At 39.8% G+C, this 6,922-nt stretch overlaps 3 non-coding genes across 3 annotated transcripts; all 3 read left to right on the top strand.

The window, feature by feature from the left end:
- Window positions 1–1,404: 1,404 nt before the first annotated feature.
- Window positions 1,405–1,612, top strand: LOC136948556 (small nucleolar RNA U3). Its single transcript, XR_010877352.1, has one exon. It is a non-coding gene; the product is annotated as a small nucleolar RNA U3 (small nucleolar RNA).
- A 391-nt stretch (window positions 1,613–2,003) lies between these two features.
- LOC136948470 (small nucleolar RNA U3) lies at window positions 2,004–2,216 on the top strand. Its single transcript, XR_010877325.1, has one exon. It is a non-coding gene; the product is annotated as a small nucleolar RNA U3 (small nucleolar RNA).
- Window positions 2,217–2,614: 398 nt separating this feature from the next.
- LOC136948585 (small nucleolar RNA U3) lies at window positions 2,615–2,823 on the top strand. The gene has a single exon (XR_010877355.1). It is a non-coding gene; the product is annotated as a small nucleolar RNA U3 (small nucleolar RNA).
- The last annotated feature ends 4,099 nt before the right edge of the window (window positions 2,824–6,922 follow it).

The following is a 6,922-nucleotide window of genomic DNA, read 5'->3' as shown; positions in this document are numbered from 1 at the left end:
GTGACTCACACATTTTTTTTATTAATTTCAGCTTTCAGCTTGCGGGTATTTTCTCATTTATCACTTTTATACTTTTTTAAATATTAAGGTTTTTGTGCAAATTATTCTCCCTTTAAAAGTAATGGTAAATCCTTTCAAATCATTGTTGGAATGCTGCTCCAGCCCCTTTCAAAAATACCTTGATGGTGATAACTATTTACTCATTTTACTTTGTAATGTGAAACACAATTGTGAAATGTAATGTACAATATTAGCTGATATTATTAAGGAAGTAGGCCCACATCTACTTTCGGAAACGGTAGTCTACTATTTCATTGAAGCATTAGCATCATGACATTAGCCTCTGTTGCCCGGGCAACATATACTACAGTGGTCTATGATGCATCTGTTTTCAATCTTTAAAATAAACATTCCTCACAAATACATTTTCGTTGTAGGATTTATTATGACATTACATTACAAGTAAACGATTTGTGGGTGAAATTATCATTACCTGTGGTTTCAAACCAGTGTTGCTCACTGCAACGCTGTAGCCTACGCGAGACACTACAAAAACATCTACACAGCTGTAGGAAGTCAAACGGCGACAGAACATGTTCGGCACTCCCCTTACTTAAATCAAAAGTCTATCTAACTACTAACCTGAACTTCATTGCCACAGCCTAAACGTTGTCAATCTGTTCATGAAAATAATTAATTTCAGCCTAAACCGTACAACGGAACGTTAAATCCAATTCAACCAACGCAATCGCTACCAAGACGAACACAGCAGTAGTCTAGTAGTACTGTACCGCAGTAGTACAATTCACCGGGGCAGCTTCTCCACACAGGGCTATATCGCATTTTGCGTTGTTACTGACAATCATCGCTACCAGTGAGCTTTTTATGAATGAGCGATTTTCCACTAAATAAATGTCAAGCTTATTTACGTTTTGGGGGGCATATTTTCAGTTAGCAGATGGGACTGTCTGAATCGCGATTCCATCTTCTACTGCCGGGTAACGTCGTAGAATAATCTTCAAAGGGGGTTCTTTATGAATGCAATGAGTAGGCTACATGCCTGAAAATATCATGAGAAGGGAAAAACTTAAAATGACATTTAAGTCATAGAGATTAGGTCCATTTTTACACCGGTCTGCCAAATTTATTCGTTTTGATTCAGCTATGAGGCTGCCTCTTGCAGGGGAAATGAGAAGACATCTATTTCATTCTACACTTCACTCGTATTTTGAGTTGTAAATGAGCAGCAAAAAAAATATGCTTTTAAATCTATGTAATCTTTATAAATAATAAGTATGCATTTTTATATAAAATATACAGAAATATCAGTTGTAAAAATTTCATACAAAAACGGACCCCCCTGTGCAACCGACGCAAGCAAGCACACCCTACAATTTCCCCAGTAATTGTACCCTCTCTAGTTTCTATAGTTTGTTCTTTGAGAAATGTGTTTCTAAGGAGTGGTCTCGCTATCCATGATGAAGATGCAGATGTTCCCTTCTGAGCAGGAATCTGGTGGAAAGGTGTGGCTTTGTTCACTGTCCTACCACCATTGATGACTGTTCCAAGTTCTTGAATGGAACTTGGATGAAAGGATCATGTTCTGAGTGGATTGATTGTTCAAGCAAAATCAGTCACATTAATGTTTGCATCTGTCTCATGATGCGCTGGACTGTGTGATTTGTAACACTGCTGGGATGTGGAGGGATTGCAATAACGGCCTTGATGTTGATCGATACTTAGATCCGTGCCAACTTTAGCTGAATTTGGTTCTCTTTATGCAAGGAATCCATGGATCCAAACGAACAATTTGGTTTTCTATGCAACGTTTTGTCATGTGGAAGATTTCAGAACTTTGCGTGAATTGTCTTTGACCAAGAGACAGATTCCACGTGTCGCGGCTTTATCATAATTGATTGTTACAGGTGTCGACCATTCAATTGGCTTTGGAACCCAGTGGTGCGTATGCGCTCCTCGACATAAAGCCAGGTTGTTCCCAGTCCAAGACTATACTTTCAGGGATAATTTCTATTGTTTGTTCTTTGAGAAATGTGTTTCTAAGGAGTGGTCTCGCTATCCATGATGAAGATGCAGATGTTCCCTTCTGAGCAGGAATCTGGTGGAAAGGTGTGGCTTTGTTCACTGTCCTACCACCATTGATGACTGTTCCAAGTTCTTGAATGGAACTTGGATGAAAGGATCATGTTATGAGTGGATTTACATTGATTGTTCAAGCAAAATCAGTCACAGTAATGTTTGCATCTGTCTCTTGATGCGCTGGACTGTGCGATTTGTAACACTGCTGAGATGTGGAGGGATTGCAATAACGGCCTTGATGTTGATCAATACTTAGATCCGTGCCAACTTTAGCTGCATTTGGTTCTCTCTAATCCATGGATCCAAACAAACAATTTGGTTTTCTATGCAACGTTTTGTCATGTGGAAGATTTCAGAACTCGGCGTGAAATGTCTTTGACCAAGAGACAGATTCCATGTGTCGCGGCTTTAGCATAATTGATTGTTACAGTTGTCGACCATTCCGTTGGCTTTGGAACCCAGAGGTGCGTATGTGCTCCTCGAAATATAAAGCCAGGTTGTTCCCAGTCCAACAACGAAGACTATACTTTCAGGGATCCCTACTGTAGTTGGTTCTTTGAGTAATGTGTTTCTAAAGTGTGGTCTCGCCATTCATGACCAAGATCCAAATATTCCCTTCTGAAAAGGAATCTGGTGGAAAGGTGTCACTGTGTTCACTGTCCACCACTGACAACTGTTCTAATCTGCCTTTTTGCGGCTTTAGCGTAATTGATAATTACAGGTGTTGACCATTAAGGTGGCTTGGGAAGGAATTGCGTATGCTCTCCTTGAGTTATAAAGCAGATCCTTTTGTATACAATAGCTTCTCTGAACTGTTGCACTTAAGAAGACTGCAGTTGAGTAATTCAGTAGATATGTTCTTACATACTTAAGCAATTTGGATGTTTCTGTTGCTCTGTAGTATTAACTAAGTATTTACTTTCTATGTGCACAATGTGTTTGGATAAAAGTGTCTGCTAAATGAATAAAATGAAAAAAATGTACAGCCAAGACTATCTCTTTCACTAGTAAAGTCCCACAGCATAATGACCCACTTCATCGTAACAAAGTGTGTGGTACATACGTTTCCACATTGTTAGTTCCAACACTTTACATTACTGAATATCCATTTATTAAAGAAGACCATCTTAACCTTCCTTACTAGAGTCCCCTCCTCTGATGAAGACCATACACATATGCTATTCCCATGTCACACATCCTGTCGTCCTCTCATATTCCTGTCTACACAGGACGGTGGAGGAGATAGGAAAGCAGGAAAACAGGAACATACTGCCTGACGGAGGGTGTGGACGGACACACACACACACACACACACACAGTAGTGGTGTGAGAGGGTGGTTGTATCTTCTGATGGTGGCATTAGCTTATACTAGCTCTGTGTTTTCTGGTGATCTCATTTTCAACAGTCCCTCTGATATTTTGTTCGTCATCACTTTGGACTGAATATCAGCTGATAAAGTCATAGTGACTAATATGATTGGCAATATGTTATCTAAAATGTCTCCTTGACTCAAAGCAAGATAACAAGTAACAATGCAGAATATTCATGTATGTCCACAGGAAACAGGATATGTCTGAAATTAGGTTTCCTGCTTTAAACAAAGATGCCTGTTAATAGCACGAGAAGGGACTGTGATAAATGGTACAATGCTTTTGACACACTGTATGAATAATAAAGGTAATGTAATCTGTGGTCAATGTTGTATATTATGTACATGCTGCTATGGGAGAGCTAGCATTGGGGTTAATGGTGTAAAGTAGCTGGAGCAAGACTGTGTACAGTCAGTGACACAGGATGACAGCCCAACTTATATTGTATTTTATATTTTTTATTAGTATTAGGTAGACTTGTACCTTTAGTATAGTTAGACCACATAATGAGGTTTTTAGGATTCCTATATGTTTAATGTATACACCTTCCTGCCAAAGTAAATACCTTTTCTGTGCAAACAGAAAAGGTATTTACGGCTGTGAGCCGTAAAGTGTTTTACGGCTCACGGGAAAAGGAATGGCAAAAAACACATTCTGATTCTGATAAACTGTGACAATTCTGCCAGTGGTTCCTTTAGGGGTCTATAGGCTGTACTCAGAGGACACAACTGATACTGAACCAGTTACTCACAACGTATCACACACACACTCACACATCTGCTCTGCTTGTGGAAATCAAACCTCTGATGTCTTGCAGTTTCCCCTCTCATACTACAGAGGGCAACAAAGCATTACAGTCTCTTCTGAACTGGAAGGGTACAGCACAGAGATCTGAGATTGTGAAGAGTGTAAAATGTCACTGTTGCAGTTGAAATGCTTTGGCCAACCATCTATCATCACGGTGGCATAGTTGGAAATCCTTCTTAGATATTTGCTCTCTGTGCTCTTGCGTCATATCATGTGTCTGAGGTGTGGCAGTCTCCAGGTCACAATGTTCCTTTATAAGAAGTCTTCTTTAACAACATTCTTAGTCCACTAAGCAACAACACAGTAACGCTAACACAATTAGCAGCGGGATGTGAGGTGTCCTCTCAGGTCCCAGGATGGCCTTGTCACTCCACCCTCCTGTCCTACTTCAATCAGACTCACAGTCAGGAGAACTCTAATTCCAACACCCCAAACAAGACCCATGCTATTAATATGATTTTCGCTGAATTCCCAAAATATTATTACTGTATAAGTTGTCATTTAGAGCTAACAATGGTAATAATTATATAAGAATATTGAACTTTGAGACTCAGCAATGTATGTATGTCCACCCTAGTGTACATTGGTTTTGTGCTAGGAAATTTGCAACCGTACTGCCCTATTGATTTTGTTCAATTGAGAGGACATCCTCGGCTGTTTAATGATATCACAAATGTGAACGACCTCAATAGCTGTGTAGTTATAGTTGGTTAATCAAGGTGTAGATGCACAACTGTGACAACAAAAATAATTTAGTTGTGACATTTCTTGCCAACACCCAAACATTTCTGGCATGTTGAACTATATAAAAAAAGCTATTATTAACTTTTCAATCAATAGGGTACTTCCCTTTACAAAAAACATCTTGTTTACCTAACACATGCCAGTAAGTTAACCAAGCATTGCAAGCTTTTCAATCCGACACATTATGGTGACAGCATTCAACTTTAACTAGTGTAATGCCTTGTTCTCAAAAGTAATGCAGCCATGTAATGCATCTGTTGAAGTGTAAGTACAAAAAAACCTGTGTTATGATGGTTGGACTAGGAGAGGGACAGGGAGTTGCACAGCTGGGATGGGGAGAGCACTTCCTGTAGGAAGTAAAGAAAGTAGGGAGAGAGAGGGGGAGAGAGAGGGAGAGGACTGGGTTGAGAAAGTCACGGCCGCCGCTCTTGGAGACTGGGGGGGTGATTCCCATCAATATCATCCTACATGTCAACTAGGGGACGTAAGGTGCCACAACAACCCTGTCTACATCCCCTCACTCTTCATGATGTCAGAGTGTGTATGTGTGTGTTGCATGACAAATATGACAGTTGAAACAAACAGGAACTGAGCCAGTGAAGTCCATGATAACAGACAGATAATGGGGTAGTGATTGATTATGTGCTTTATTGACAGGAAATCCCCAAATTTGATTTCTTTTTTCCGTTCTAGTGGCTAGACAGAAACAAATTCAGTCAAGATGATAAGGCGCAAGTAAATAACCCAACTGAAAATCAGTAAGTGAATGTCTTTATTTAATTCTTAATTTCAAACCAGTGTATATGAGGAATGTTCAACCATCCTAATTCACACACACAACAGGAACACATAACCACATCCAGTAACCTCTAACTTTAAGTAGTGGAGCACGCTTGACTAACATATACACACACACATACATACATATAGTACATAGAAACTGACAGAGAGAGACAGATATGAGGACATTACTGTGAACAGATGGTTTAGACCAAATCCACCCCTTCCTTCTACTTCTTAGGCACTCCTAAATCTGAGCTCAGCAAGTCACTCTGGTATGGCTTATCTATCCATGGGTTTTAGCAGAGATGTGTGACTTGGTTTGAGAACCAGCGTGTCTACAAGTCTGTACAGGTGGTTTAGTAATGATGGTGAATCACAGAGTGAGCATCCAGAGTATGTGTGTATTTACGTGCATGTGAGTGCCATTGACTTTGCTTTTGACCAAGAGATGACATTTCTCATATAAAACTACATCTCCTAAATTTAATCTGTGTGGTGTGTGTGTGTGTGTGGTACAGGTCAAATCGGCACAGGGAGGCAATCTGAACTATCCAGACTTTCCATTGCACATACAGTAGACTTTTACATCATCCGATCAGTCAGAGTAACTTCAGTAAATACAGATACAGTTCAACCCAGTACTTCCAAGAATACATACAGTACAAATAACACAGTCGCTTTTCAGCGGCCCAATGTGGTCATGTCTGGTTAAGCGTTGGTTAAATCTGTTATGTGTCCTGTAATGGCAGAGTCTGTGCCATATCTCTCCTCCAATCAGAAATCAGAATCCAACCATTGTCTCTGTCAGTTCACATCTTTACCAGTCACATCTTAAGACAGGAAGTTCATAGGAGAGTAATAGCTAAAGGGCAAAACACTGTAAGTATAACACACACAAGTCTCTAGAGGGTAAACTAGAAGCATATACAACAATACACATTTAGATCTTGGATAGACAGTTAAGTTGTCATGGTTACCTCCACACCGGTATAGTCCCAGCAGAGTTTAGGGTAACAGTGCTACACAACATGTCATGAGGAACTTTTTGAACTTGGTTGGTATATCATTATAAAGATTGGTTGGGCTGAAGGGAAGGATATGTATTATGTGGTTTTGTGTG

The sequence above is a fragment of the Osmerus mordax genome, chromosome 8 (assembly GCF_038355195.1).
Source record: "Osmerus mordax isolate fOsmMor3 chromosome 8, fOsmMor3.pri, whole genome shotgun sequence".
Classification (NCBI taxonomy): Eukaryota; Metazoa; Chordata; class Actinopteri; order Osmeriformes; family Osmeridae; genus Osmerus; species Osmerus mordax.
This window is presented reverse-complemented; position numbering and strand designations above follow the sequence as displayed.